The sequence below is a fragment of the Pimephales promelas genome, chromosome 13, assembly GCF_988280905.1.
Source record: "Pimephales promelas chromosome 13, fPimPro1.hap1.1, whole genome shotgun sequence".
Classification (NCBI taxonomy): Eukaryota; Metazoa; Chordata; class Actinopteri; order Cypriniformes; family Leuciscidae; genus Pimephales; species Pimephales promelas.
Genome location: NC_142781.1, coordinates 17836833 through 17853021, shown reverse-complemented (window position 1 = coordinate 17853021; position 16189 = coordinate 17836833). Strand labels below are relative to the sequence as shown.

At 35.7% G+C, this 16189-nt stretch overlaps 1 protein-coding gene across 1 annotated transcript in view; it reads left to right on the top strand.

Moving 5' to 3' along the window:
- ptk2bb (protein tyrosine kinase 2 beta, b) overlaps positions 1-16189 on the top strand; it is a 31805-nt gene continuing 15616 nt past the window's right edge. The window contains exon 1 of the mRNA XM_089118554.1: positions 1-118. The gene's annotated coding sequence lies outside the window, so the exon portion shown is untranslated. The remainder of the gene's footprint in view (positions 119-16189) is intronic.

Genomic DNA, 16189 nt, shown 5'->3' with positions numbered 1-16189 from the left:
TGTGTACTCGCGTATAATTTACGTCACGGCAGTTTCCCGCGGTGTCGCTATGACGACCGGGTATATTTGTGGCGACTGTCTGCAATGGAAAACGGAGCGAAAAGCGAACCGAGTGAAGGTGAGTCGAGTCAAGCTGGTACTGGTAAGTACCATATAGTATACAGTATTTTGTTTAGGGTGAGGGCAAAGAATATACAGAATCTGGTTTTAAATATTGTTTTTTACTTTTAAAGGGGATATGTTCTCGCTCAGCACAGTCATAAAACAGGCATTCTGCATTGTCACGAAGTTTCCACTTGAAATGACGTTCTGACCATTTTCTGGTTGCATAATACAGGAGTTTTATTTTTATTTTTTTATCGTATCAGTATTTATAAGTATATATAAGTTATACATGATTAAGTTGTAGCCTAACTATATGTACTGTCAATATAATAATCACAATTAATCTCATGTCTTTGGCAAACAAAGTGATTATTAATATCAAATTTGGAAAATGTGTTAAAACATAATAACTTAAAAATGTATTTCATTGACATCTTATGTTATCACACTTGACAGCCCCAAAAATTGTCCCCTTAAATTTTTCATGAACACCCCAAGCATCTCCTTGAAGGTCGCTAGAGCCAATTTGAAGATCACTATAACAGAAATCACATATTTGATTTTTCACATAACAGAATATTAATATACTTTTTCAAGCCAACATAATTTTCATTAAATTCAAAGTCAATTTAAAACCAGTATAGGTATGAAATAACGGATACTTAGTGCAGTTAAAAAATTTTGTAGTCTTTTTTGGCAAAAGGTCTCATACAGGATAGGCCACTTGAATGCCTTTACCTGCAAGACTAACTTTATTAAGCCCAGAGGGAAATATGGCATCTCTCGAGGACAGCATTCGCAGCTTGACTTCTGACAAGCTAGAGGAAGAATTCATCCCTCTACTTCTAAAGCCACTCGAGCATGTCTTGTCATTTTTTAGTGTGGAGAAATCATAGGAAATCTGGAGGTGATCTGGAGGGGAGTGTGAAATTGTGAGATACAGATAAGAAGTCATTGGTAGATGAGGCATGGTGGGTCTGCTGGTTTAATTTTTCATTCCTGTGGACTGTTACCTTCCCTGCCTTATTACCCTCTGGGCAAAAAATAAATAAATAAATAATAAAACAATCCAATAATAAGCCCTCCGCCAGCGCACAGGGGAGCTTCTTTAGCAGAAGAGCTGAATTTATCCATGCAGGCATTTTTTTATACAGTATGATGGTGGATGTATCACCGTGCTGCTTGATATTTTAAGAACAACAGTTCTACATGGTTCTCTGTACTGAAGAACAGAAGTATGACAGAATGCATTTCTTATATCTTCTTTGGTAAAGGAACACATGTACCCATTTTTTTCAGACTAATTGTAGTAATGACGGATCAGACCTGTTTGCTCAATAGTGGCAAGACACATATGTATATAATATTTAACCGACGCTGATTTGGGTGGGTTTCTCCCATCCCCAAACAATGTCACTTCTGTCTTTCACTGCCCTGACATGAACTTCAGTCTCCTCCTGTGAACCTCTCCTTGTGTGCGCCTGGAAAATTCGCCAAAATAATAACAATTGCTCATAAAGGGTATGTTGGATGATGCTCTGATTTGTTTATTTCCCGTTATGCCCAAACCACACCTATGGATAATGAAGCTATTTCAGACCAACCCCTTTTATCCCAGTAAAATTGCAACAGGGTCCAAGACCCGCCCACAAAGTTACTTGCGCTTTGCACTTGATACTTGCGTTTCAGATCGTTAAAATAGGGCCCATTGAGTCGCTTGATGGTCATTTAGGACTACTCACTGTAAAAGCACAATGATTGTTCTGTATTCATTTTCCCTCAAAGCATTTTTGAATGCACATAATCTCATGAGCTCTGGTTCCAATTAAACAAATTTAAAAACTCTTTAGTAATGCCTTTGGACCTTGAACAGGAAATGCTTAGTTGCCTTTAAAAGCATTACATTTCTAAACTGAGAAGCTAGCTCTTTGAGAGTATTCCATCTGCTTGTGATCAAAATAACCATCCCTGTATATCTGAGCCATTAATGGCTTTACTGTATTGTGTAATTGATCACAGTGTGGAACAAAAAAAAAAAAAATCCACATTTAAAGCGACTATATGAAGGAATTGTTATGTATTATTCACTTTCGTATTGCCAATGTATAAAAAGCTTGTAACAATAAAAAACGAGACCTTCCCCGATTTCCTATTGTTTATGAAAGACTGATCTTTATATGAAGGACTTCTCTTTAATTCTATGACACATACTTATAGAATTTCCAGGATAATGCCAAAAGAGCCCTTCTGTACTGTAATGTCAATATGTCAAGCAAAGAAAAACAATTAATTTAAACTAGATCTTCATTAACAGTATTTCACTGCAAAGGTATTTCCAACTTCTTTTTACTTCTAGGCTAGCTAAGAATAAACAAGACCTGCGCCGTGAGTATATCAGGGAATTAATATTAAATCAAGTTCAGCCTCTTGTATTTTACGTGAGCGAGCATGAGCAATAAGTTGCTAGCTGCAGATAATTTAATAGCTAACAAGTCACTAATAACAAGGGTTTCTGAAATCTAAAAATAGCCCCTTTAATAATTTAGCTATTGAGTGCTGTTATACCTATGTTCGGTTGACTGTCAGCTCTAAAAATGCCTGGGGCTCTAGGACAAGAAATTTAGCAAAATCTTTAACATTTCATGGTATTTTTATTAGTATGTGGCACTTTCTGTTTCTGCTGAAAAGGTCTGTTGTGGAGAGGATTAGAAAAGGAGATGTGCTTGGTTCAGATGTGAATACCCCAGATTTCCCATCAGAAAGCAGAGCTGTCAGGAGTAATCACTTTATGAGAGTCCGTGTGTGCACGTAAATGTGTGTGTGCATGGATGCATGAAATAAGTGTGTGTAGAGACGTGCCTGCAGTATGGGAAGAGGGCTGTTTTGTTGTGCAAGGGTTTCTAAGTGTTTAAGTGTCTAAAGGATTTTAGTGATGGCCCCATTGATCAGGACTTCTGCTTTAATATATAGAAAACTGAATTTCTCCACCCAAAGGATAACTGATGATCGAATAACTTTATAAAATAAATAAAATACAAGAAATAAATTATTCATTGTGTGTGTTCAAATATTTTCTGATGGTCCTGAAAGAATGGATCATTTAGAGAAAATACTGTCAGTCTGTAGTATGTGCATCCTGGCACTAACATCTCTATGTGTAGTCTGATTGACGAGGCTTGACTTTTGTGGTTCCTCTCTATTTACCTGCTTCAGTAAACAGAGTTCCATCTTTATGGAGCCACTCACCCTGATGTACAGAAAGAGCTTGTGTGTTCAGCTCCATTAAACAGACTCATCCCTTGAGTCAGGTTTATCTGGCCCAGAACAGGAGGCACACATGAGTGAAAATCAGGTATAATTAATGTGCGTGAATTGGTACATACACACTCTGGATAAATCAGCAAATGTTATATTACTCCATTTACAAGATTTGATTCCATTCGGATTTCAACATGATTGGTTTTGGGTCCATTTGTCCATTTGGATATATTTGCTTATATAGAGGCAGAAAGATTTGGACTGATCAAGTGTTTCAGACTGATTTAAGCCGGTATCTTGTCTTTTTGAGATATTAATTAAAAACGTATAAGAGTCATTTGTAACGGAAATCAGGCTTCCCTGCTAGCACGTACTGTATGGCCATGAGGTCAGCAATAAATTCAAGCTCCTTGAAGTAAGGCAGAATGAAGGTTAAAATTGTTATTCTGATTCCTGTTTCATACCGTACCATTCCTGTTTCAGGTTCTTTGTGAGAAGAGTGTTTTAAAATCGCCCAAACTATGGGAGATTACAGCTATGAGGGAGCTCTGGTTTTTTAACACGCTTAGGTGTCTTTTTTGTTGTGTAATGCAGCTGTAATACAGTGAACCATTACAGTAACTCATCTCCTCCAATCCCGATGAAAGTTTGATATACCCAACTAACATTAATGAGGAACCCCAATCCACTGTACCGTATTTTAAAGATCAACACATTTACACTGAGCCCATTTTCTGATGACACTGTGCGAGTCACTTAGAGGCAGTTGATGAATTATGAACATCAGGTAGGCACAATGTGTTTCTGGGATAGTGCTGAATAGCATGATGAATCCTCTGGAAACAATGGTGACATTCTGAAGGTAAACAGAATGAAGATGGATGGCTCATTATATGCTGTTTCTTCAGATTTTCATTCATCTCAAGCCATTATTTTGTTGTGAAGTTGCTTACCAAGTTGCTAAGTTTTGAGTTGGCAACTATTTGTTCCATTTTGGACTCAATTCAGCTTCTTAAATTAAAGAACACTCTGCATTTGATTCAATTTAACACAATTTGTATGGTTGAATCATGCAATGATTCAACACTTAACAAGATCTGAAGTGGCCACATTTATATTAAGTGGCCACAATATATCTATATTATATATATATACATTTTTTAATCAACCTGTCTGTAAATATTGATTTTTTTTATCATATTTTTTTCTCTTACAGTTATTAAAGGATGAGGTTATTCCATTAGAGGTTAGAGGTTATTCCATTATCCATTAAGTGTACAGACATTTCTTTCAACAACCCCCCCCCCCAAAAAAAAACAAAAAAAAAACAAAACAAAACAAAACAAAACAAAAAACAAACAAACAAAAAAACCTGATGCAATGCGTAATTAAAAATACAGAAAAAAAAACTGTAAAAAATCAACAGGCTTACATAAAGTTCCTTCATATTAACATAGTAGTACTCTGGAGCCTAGTTTATGGACTTTGTGTATGTATCTGCTCACCAACCAAGGTAAATCTACTGAAAAACCAAACATGTGTGTACATGTGAATGACAGAATCGATAGAAGTGTGTATTGGAGTCGATTCACTGGTGAAAGGTTGTTACTTCAAACATATTGCCATACATTATTAAAAGGTCTCAATCTTTCAGTATAACTCTATTATTTCTCACTTTATGAAATCATACATATGCTGATTAGTTGCCCTGGCAACAAGGCACCTGGTGCCAACCAAATGCTACATTTCTATAACTAACCTCAGTTTCCCAAAAGAATCAGAGGGACCTCGCGCTCAGAACGTTTATTGCAGCTATTTTGGGGGATTCTGGGTGCGGAAGAGTTTTGTGAAAAGAAAAGGCAGTATTTGTTTGTGACTTTTATCACTTTTAAACCAAGAAAGTGCACCAGTAAGCATGTTTTAATTTCCATTGGTGTCAAGACTTCATAGCAAACATACAAAAACAGCATGAAAAACTGGGCAAATTCACATTAACACACAGGCTGACAGTATTACATGAGTAAGTGCTGAGGAGGAAAGTACATTGAGGATAAAATACTGAATGGCCTTTGCCAGTGTTTGTGGGGAGGGGAAATGTTTGGTGGTAATAAAGTTGATTTACATGACAACTTGCAAAAACGAGCAAAGCTTGCAGTGAAAAGCGTAAGGCCCAAGTAAAATATATGTGCATGTTTGCATATGCATGCTGGAACAAGAAGAATCTGAGGTGCTGCAAATAAACAATATTCAGAGGCAGATTGGAAAAAAATGTTTACAGTGTCTTATCTGTCATTTAAACTAATTAATTGCCCAGTTCTGCCAAAGACAACATGCAATTACTTTCTGCAACATTGTAAAGAAAAACAGAGTCTCCAGTTTTAACAAACAACCTAACCAGTGGAAACAGACTTTTTTTTTTTTTGTTCTCAGCATAAATTGCCAAGGTTGTTTTTTTTCCAGCCATGCTCATTTTGTTTCAGTAAGTAATAATGCTGTACACAATTCATACTATTTGCAATAAATAAATAAATAAAATTAGCTTAATTTGTCAGCAAAGCTTGAAATGCCTTTTTTTGTTGCTACATTTTAAGAGCCTAAATATTAGTAACGAACAGTCACAGTTATATTTTCTCATTACCCACCAGCCACATCTGAAACATCCACACTGGACAGTAGAAGATCAATATTGTTCCCTCCTTAATTTATAAAGATGTCAATTCACGTTAAACTTTAATGTTATTTAATTGCAATGGAGGAGTCGGTAAGCAGTCATCCGTGAAAGTAATTATTCAGTTTAGAGTTCTGCCCATTCATTCTGAGTCCGCAAACAAGGCTGGGAAGGTCAGGGACCATTGCTGAGATCTCTTGGAGACCCCAACTGTGTTTTGAATGAATGGAACAGTGGAGAGATAGCACAATAAGAGAAAGTACTGTACGTTTTAGTGAATAGAGAGAATAAGGAGGACTCAGTTTAGCTAAGCTTTTGGGTTTGCTCCAAATACTTCCCCGGTGACTTTGGGTTCTGCAGTGAAAGAAGAGCTAAAGAAAAAAACGAGGGTATTGTCGCATTACACTTAGCATATTGTAGAATAACTTCGAAATCGAGGGGGTTAACATTTTAAAGCATTTTTTGTTAGTCAAATGTCAACTACCATAAAAACTTTGTGGTCACATTAACAAGTTTGGGTGAAAATTTGTAGGTAAAAAAGAAATGTCCATTGTCAACGTGCACAGCTCACACAAAAGTCACAAACTGAGCAACTTTCTTCAACAATGTGCCAAATTTGCTTAAACTGGTGTGGGGAAATACTATTGACATGACTGAATTTCATCAAGGAAAATTTAAAAAAATGCGACGTACCCTAGCACCTTATGATATTTATTATAAAATATTTTTAATTAAATGTTAGTGTTTCATCCATTTTCTGATCGCTTAAGCTTCCGACTGTTGCTACGGTTACCTCCTCAGGCGAACACGATTTCTGTTCTTGTCTATTTACCATCATTAAAAAAAATGTGGCCTGATTTGTGATTGTTTGATGTTATACTGAAATGAAGCTCAATTGAAAAAATGTTACACATTAAGTAAAGTATTATAAATAAAGCCTACTCATACGTTTGGTTTTGATATCCTTTAAGGTGGTCCATGCTTTAATTAAAAACACTTTTGGTTTAATGATACAGAAAGGAAAGAAAATGGCACAAAAGACGTAGACAAAAAGTTATTGTGTGAAACTTGTCCAAGCTTGATGTAATTACCTTGCATAATTGCCACGGTGTTGTTATGGTGGTACTGAACGTCAAGGTAACAAGAAATGAAAGAGATGAATATGAACAGACATGCTGTCATCATTATCAAGCGATTTCAATTCATAATTTATTATCATCTTTAGCATCAAATAAAGCTGCCGTTTCAGAGGTTTGACATCCATAACCATACACAAATGATACACAAAATTAGGCCAGTGATCAAACCTGAGGCAGGGTCAAAGATGAAAAGGGTTTACAGTATAGTGTGACTGTGAGTTGCCAATGTGAAAATAATTGCTTTTAGATTTATCGTCCGATACCGAATCGATATCGGTTTCACTGAAGGACACGTGTATTTGTAACCTATTGTAGGCTACCATAAGAAAAGGGCAATAAACTGATTCAAAAAGAGCATTAAACTGACTGCAGCAAACTACCAATATGGAACATTTTCACTCATATTTTACTTATGAGTGAAATATATATAGTGATTTGGAAGATGAAAGTAGACACTTTATTTTTTTTTTTAATGAATATATAAAATCACTTTTGTCAATTTAATTTGATGCGGACACAAAAAAAGGGTGATAAAGACATGGTGTCTTTAACCAGGCAACAGTTCCTTGTGAATCTGATAATACAATTGGGATGTAGTATCTTATTATGCAAAACGGCACATTGTTTCAATAAAAAAAGTGAAGAATGCTAGTGTGATTTGAAGGCGTGAAGCTGTTTTTTAGCTGGTATGGTGAAGCAGAGGCAATTTAAATAAAAAGCAGCCCTGTGTATTGATTTAAAATACAGACTAAACTATAGCACAATATTCTACTTATGGTTTAAACAGTGAACTTATTGCTTTGTGAAGTCATTAAAAACTGTGCTAATGATCAGGTGCAGTATAACATTATTATAGACCATTTTTATAACGTCCTGGGTGAATAATCTCAATTAAATGTACAAATCTGTCAAGAATTATGAAAAAAACAACAACACCATAGAAACATTGTTAGTTTAGCTTGTGTTAGACAAGAAACATATTCTCTGTGAAAAAAGTCACATGCTCTATACAGCCTTAGGAGAGAAATTCATAGAAGTACACTTTTGTGTCTGGTATGCCTCCAGAGACACACACACACACACTTGGGCCCTTGTGTATTGGAGGGAGGGGAATTCAAATCTGATACACATCAGTGCATTTCAGGTCCCCTGTGCATGTGTGCGTGTCTCAAGGCATGACTGTGACGGGAGTCACTCGAGTCTCTCAGCCATATTCCCTCTACAGTCTCCTGTCCCAAAAGTCCCACTACTGTCGAATCCATCCAGAAATCCACCAGGACATTGGGAAATAAAACTGTTTTAAATCTAGGAACTGGCTTGGTAAGGCTAGAGGTTTGCCAAATGTTTGTTTAGTCTTTGTCTTTGTCTTTGTGAAAATGACTTAGGGCTAATACTTGTATGCCTTGCTCCATTTTCAGGTAAGGGCCTGTCTCTTTAATTCAGACATGTCTGTTAGAATACTTTCTGCATATAAAATACTTTCTGTCTCTTTAATTCAGACATGTCTGTTAGAATACTTTCTGCATATAAAATACTTTCAACAAATGTTTTTACCCTCGCCCTCTGTCTATCAATCTCTCTCTCTGTTTTTTTTTTTCTGTCTTTTCCGATCTCCCACTAGCTGTAGCGCTGTGTAGTTGTGTCTCTTGTGTCTCCAGGATTAGTCTAAATGTGCAGAACAGTAACACAAAAAAACAGCCATGAACAACAGGAAAAAGGGACTTCACCTTGTGTCTTATTTCTGCTAACATTAATGTGGCCCGATGTGCTAAATCAACTGTGCTTTTTCAGTGTGAACTGTCTGTCCAAAGGCATCTGTAATGACAGGGACATGTCAACACCTCTTTTTACCATGGCAGGTTTTGACCCTAAACTACACTTATGGCAAAATGCGGAACCTGTCTAACAGGGGTTTCTATTTTGTTTGTGTGAGGTGTAATGTGATGACCATGTGCTGGAGTTTAGCTGTGTGCCAGAACTGTTTTTGGAAAGATGTCTCTTATGCTCAAGAAGACTGCAAATATTTTTTATTTAAAAAAAAAGTAATATTGTGAAATATTTTTCTATATTGAATTTATTTTAAAGCTGCAGTCCATAGCTTTTTTTGGGCAGTTAAAAATAATCCAAAATACATATTTGAGAAAAACATAACCAGCTAGTGTTCACTTATAGACAACAGATTCCCCCGTTGCAAAATGCTAAAGACTTCGTTGGGACTTCGGAGTGGATACAGAAAAACGTGTCTGCAACCGGCCAATGCCAAAACAAGAATACATATCGGAGGGACATTACATGTAGTCACGCAATGCTTACGTTGTTAACATTAACAATTTGAGAACAAATATAATTTGCGCAGTTTTGCGTGATATGATAACTTATAAGTGATTGTTAGATTTAATCAGCGCGATTTACTGCAATGTCAGAACCAAAACAAAAGTGGATGGTTCTTACTTGTTCAGATGATATTTTCCAGTCAAAATTCTTATGTTGGTCATACTTTCAAAAAGAATAATCTGTGATTCTGAATGCCAGTATCCACATCGGCGTGGCGGCCTTACAGTCTCCTCAAACATTGTGTTCATCCACTCTGTGCCGTGTCGAGGGTGTTGAAGTACAACTCACGTAAATTTGATAATTCCGCGAATGACTGCAATTGCAGATTTCGAACAGAGATGGCGACAAAGAGGAAAAACACCGGACTACAGCTTTAAAAAGGAATGTATTCCTGTGATGAATTTTAGCACACTCCAGTCTTTAGTGTTTCATAATCCTTCAGAAATCATTGTCATATGCTGATTTTCTGCTTAAGGAAAATGTATTATTATTATCAATGTTGAAAAAAAGTCATGCTGCGTATATATACTGTCAGGATTCCACCAGCTTCACTCACTCCTCCCACTCGTTCACAGTCCTCTGAGTTTTAATCACCATCACCTGCACCTCATCAGTTCACCTCCCTAAATATTCAACTCCTCCTCACACACTCATTGTCTGGTGTAATGGCATTTAATATATGACTATAAATATATATATATATATATATATATATATATATATATATAAAATTCAAGAAAAAATTTAATTTGTTGAAAAGCACGGAAATTTAAAGTCAAAATATAAAGTTTTCAGTTTTTACCAGGCAAATAGACCTGATGTGGTTCAATACATCACATGTATTTATTTATCTAAACAGTAAAAACATTTTTGGCAAGAATTATGACCATATTAAAATTTATAAATATTTTCAATATTATAAGTCCCCACTGCTTGTGAACCTCTATTTTATGGGCTATTTACACGTCACTGTTTTTAACTAAAAACAAAACTTTTTATGCGTTGTGGCCTTGTTGTAGGCTATTTACAGACAATGGAGTTTTGGGGGCCTGAAAATGCAAACTTGTGACAACGGGTTTCAAGGTGTACGTTTTTGAAAACAACACCCTCATCATCTCTGAGTAAACTACAAAAATGCAAATCTGTGAAGATGTAGACGTCAGCACATACATGTGTTCAGTCTATAGGCACGTGGTGTTTCTTTACAAAGTGACATCGCCAACTACTGGCCTGGCAGCATAACACAGCATTTTTACCAATCTGTGTGAATGGGGACCATTTTGACAACGTTGTCGCCTGTACAAAGAAAAAACTTTTTTTTCGTTGTCGTGTAAACGTAGGCTACTCTTAGAGGGGTTTATATGCAACAACACAACTGGCAGATGTGATTGTGTAGCTCTCATTAATCCATTGCTTGACATTTAAGGGCACAGCGGCACACGTGTGTTTGCACACAAGTTTGATGTCACTGAAATCTAATTAAATTAGGACAAAGGAGACCCAGCACAGCCCACTTTGCCCTGAGTGGTACAATAGGAAGCAGAAGTAATAGTCAGCCTGTACTCTGAAAAGCAACAAAGCCGTAATTGGGGTGTCATGAGCCACAGGTGTGATATCCTCCAACATGTTTCAATGAGCAATTTAGGATGATTCTGTGTAGACATGAGATACCTGACTCTAATTAATGAGCCGCTTCAGGAAGAGCTCGCTATGTTTGCTTGCGGATCAGTACATGGACTACTTACACATACTGCATATTGTCATGTGTGCATTCATCATCCTGATCCTAATAAAAACATCAAGCTGTAAAAACAAATGGTGGGATTTTACAATATTTAACTGTAATTTACTACAATAAAACTCTGTATTTAGAAGTTTATAGTGAAATCAATTCAGGCTTGGTCTTTATTTTTTTATTTTTTAAAAATCAATAATATAATATAATGTAATTATTTGCCAGGACATTATCCATTAATTTTACGGATAGGGGAGACCGGGGAGTGTTGTACTGTCAGTTTTCATTTTTATTTTTTATTGCATAACAGAACAATAACAACATACAATTGAAGCTGCAAGCAGCATCGGTGTTCAAGCAGTTAAGGCATTTAAGATTTTAGATTTTTAAGCACACAAGCATCAAAAGTTTTACGGAGCAAGCATTTGACCTCTGGCATCATTGATGGAATAGACCATGTTTTTTCAAAAAGAATCGCTACTTTTCCAAAAAAAAAAAAAAAATGTAACAAAATAATAATGTAATGTATGATAACATTGTAATAAATGTATAATTACAGTTTGAAATCCATCGGAACCGTTCGAGAGAAATTCGATACACAGACAGACAGACATTCCTGTAATTTATAGATAAATAGTATAATGTTTATTATTAGTCAAACGTTCTGTTTGTGTATTTGGTATTTTCCGTACATAATTATTAAGTTAATCACCAAATTTTGATCCAAACACTTATTTTTATAATAACAAAATTATATCTTTACCAGCTTTATGAATTTAAATATTAGATGTCCAATATCAATCCAAAACAATTGGGTAAATACACATTCAAAGAATACATGTTTTATGGATTCTTCTTCTAAATTACAAAAGATGCATTTTGTCTCCTTGTTTCTAAAAACGCGGATTATGCAGATCTTGGCCTTTCCATCCAGAGCTTTTTTATGTGATATATCGCCAGAGGTGGACAAAGTACACAACTTCCTTACTTGAGTGAAAGTAGGTACAGATACTGCTGGTCAAATATTATTCATGTAAAAAAAAAATTTACTTAAAGGGATAATTCAGGATTTAGCATTAAGCTTTGTATTAGTAGAAAACCTGAAGTATTTTCGAATTACCATGCTTTCCACCCTCAAATCGCTATTTTGTGTCATCGTGGGATTATTTGGCCAGAGGCTAAAGACTACAGTCAGCAGTAGGGGCTGTCCGCATGTTTTCAGGAAATCTCACTCACAGAATGTACACATAGTGTCAGCCATCTTTTTTTTTTTGGAAGCTAAGCTAGCAGGCTTTTGTTCTGTGGAGAAAGCTGAGTGGGTTACCATCCTCTTTTTCCCGGACATGTCCGGCTGTCGATGTCCGGGATTCAGCTTTCTGTAGTCGACATTCATTGTTAACATGTACAGCTTTTGTTCCAATCTAACTGAATTCATTACGATTGGTGAATCTCAATGTAGTGTTTACATAAACGCTAAAAAAGTGATCGGTTGATGTGTGTTTTAACATTGCTAAGAAAATTCCCGCTCCTCCGTGAGAGATACGAGACCGGTGCTTCTCACAGGTGTTACTCATCGTCATCGGTAATCATGCCACCGGCCTTGCGTCGTTCTGCCGTGGGCCTCAGTCTTGTCCTGCTCGCCACAGTAAACATAATGAATGGTGACTGTAGAACACAAAAGCCGAATTTCAGACATTTTGGGCAATCTTGGGACACATTTTTGTGTAGACTCATCACGGAGACTCACTATAGCCTAGACTTGTTTAACTACTGTGCTCTGTTACTGGTAGGCGTTTTTTCAGTCTAAAGTTCCAAAGTCAAAAATAATTTTACCTTTTTTACTACATAAATTACCCATTTTAAATACACATTCATCTTTCCTGAGGTGAAGTATCCATTTAAGTAAAAGTACAAAAGTGCTCGTTTTTAAAAGTACTTAAGTATCAGTTAAGTAAAGTAAAAAAAACAATAAGTAAAAAGTAAATGTCAATGTATTGTGTGTAATACTTGTACCTTATGCCTCAGAATATATGCCTGCCTACCTATAAATATAAATATCAAATTTATTTCTAGAACACAGTTCCAGTGGTGGGATTGAATGTGAGATTGAAGAAGTGCAGTCAAAAACGTCTACAATGGTTTCGGACACCCAAATAGTTTGTTGTTGAATTATTGTTCCCTCAAATAGTGTCCTATTTAAAGTTTTTTGTCTTTTAGTATGAATATGTTAGCCTTAGATAACAGTAAGTTTGGTCTAAACCAATGACAAAATTTGCATTCAGAAGACCAAACGTCAGAGCAAACGGATGGCGTCAGAAACCAACATCAGTTGGGTTATAACACCAATATACGACATCGGGTTCTGATGTTAACCCGACTTGCATTTCCAACCAAAATCATTCCCTGACTGACATTTCCTGATTGACGTATTTAAGAACCTTGAAAGAAATGTAGTGGAGTAAAAAGTAAAATATTTGGCTTTCAAAGTGGTTAAAGTAAGTTTCCAGAAAAAAAAATTATACTCAAGTAAAGTGCATACTCAAGTAAATGTACTTTGTTATACTGTCCACCTCTGGATATCCCACTTGAATGGATATAGATAGTCACATAAAAATAGGTGGATGGCAACTAAACCCTTATGTGACTGGAATACATCAAATTCAAGTTCTTGCATACATTTTAGTGTTAAAATGTTAACTTATTTAACAAGTAACAACTCTTTGTATTTGACATAAATTGGACAAGCTTATGTGGCGTGAAGCAAAGTTAGAGAGATCTAACACAAACAAATACCAAGTTTCTGATGTTAAAGCAAAACGTGCTACTTCCATTCTCAGACTTCCTATTTCTTTAAAACAATGCAATGTGTATTTTTTTATAAATTACGGGTAACGCAGGTGTGAAAAAATCAATACTTAAAATTCCCTCATATTAATACAGTACAGTTTTTTAGAGTGTGTTCACTGTGAAGTCATGCAGTTGCCATTTAACTAAATCGGAGAACTACTGCTATGAATAAAATAATAAAGCATCCATGTAATTTTTTTTATAGTGTACCACAATGAGAAAGAGCGTGTGCACTGTGCAGTTAAATGACTGCTTGACCCGTTTATGTCAATGTGGAGACAGAATGACAGCAGAAGAGCAATAGGTGTGACCATCAATATAATGAGCATTTAAATGTGTCCCATTAAAGCTTCACAGTTGGATTTCTTCTTGGTTGAGTTACTTCAGAACAGGCCGCCAATGCTCAATCTCTGATGCAGGAACAGCTCTAATTTTAATCATTATATAGTCGGACACACATTAAAGATCCAAGAATGGAACTGACTTTTAAAACTTTCAAAATCACTGAACAAAATTTTGTTCATTTACAATGTAGAAATGGTAAATCTAACCTAGCTGAAACAGGAACCCTTACGAAAAAGAAGTTTATTCAAGTGTGCTGTTATACTTTTAAAGTAAAAATAGGTAGGCTATACAGTACTTTCAGTCAATACTTTTAATGTACTTCTCTGAAATATAGGCCTAATTAAAATCACACTTAAGTATACTTGGCTTTACTGATAGAAAAGCCTAAGCATATTTGGCCTATACTCAATCTTTTGATCAAGTTTTTTTTCTAAGTAGGCTGTACTAGGCTTTTAGTTATGTTTACTCTTTTGATTGAGTAACCTATTAAAATTTTTTTTCCTCAATCTTAATTTTTCTAAGCAGTCGTTTACAAAAATGTGATGCTCTCAGATTTTGTTTATAATGTTGCTTTTTTATGGAACTACATTCATGTCTTAATAAAAAAGGATGCATGAAGCTAGAATACATTTTTTATGTGAAGAGTTAAAGTATGTTAAACGCACATTTCAACTATAAAAAAATGAATAGCAAATAGGAGTACAAATTATTTATAATAGAAAACTATAAGTATAATTTTCGCTAGATAAGATATAGGCTACTTGGAGTATAAAACTACTAAACTTGTAGTCTACTGAGAGTAAGTTATACTTCAAAGTATATTTTCATAAACTAAAAAATGTGCTGCAAGTACTGTATTTGACTAGCAAGCAACTATCAGTGTACCTATAACCGTCACGGTTTTGTTCATGTTTCATGTCCTTTTGTCGCTATTCATTGCCTTGTGCTTCCCTGCTTCCCTTGTTTGTGCCATATCTAAGTCATGTGATCCTGCCATGTGCTCTCCTCATCATGTGTTCTACTGTCTGTTGTCATGTTCTCATTGGTTTATCGTTTCGTGATTGTCTTGTCAATAGAAGTTTGTGTATTTAAGACCTCATGGTTTGTGTCTTTGTCAAGTGTTGTTTGTGCAAATGGTGAGTGTTCGTTTATGTCAAGTGTGATTACAAATGTATTTAAATGTTTGATTTAGATTTCCAATACAATAGTATTTTATGTTGAGAAAGTTCATAAATGATGAGATTAGGAAATCTCTGCAAACGGTATGGGTTCGCAGCGGGATATTCCTGACTGTCCTTTCAAGTAGTTCTTGTCTCAGTACAAGAAGTCCTGTCCCATCCTATTCTCGTGTCTCGTGCTGAGCAGGCTCCAAAACCTGCATATCTCATTTACATGCTTTGTTTCAGAGTGTATCGTTGATTAGTTGATACTTGAAAGGTAATGCATACTGCCTTAAGCAGACTTGGCTAAGACTTGACTTAATGAGGACTAAAGCTACCAACAGCTTGTGTTCCCAATAAAGAATCTTGCTGAAGATACAACCAAGTCATGGTATTCGCTTCTGAGTTTCCTACACTTTAGAAGAGAAAAAGTTCACAACACAAGTTATGCTTAGTCAAGTCTTTGTTTTGTATTTTGATCACGTTTGGATGTAAATAAACCTCCCTTTGGTTCTGCAACTTGCCTACAGTGGGTCCATTACAATAACACAAGTAGTGTAGTTGCAGTGCAAAAGAAAAACTTGGCTGTATACTACTG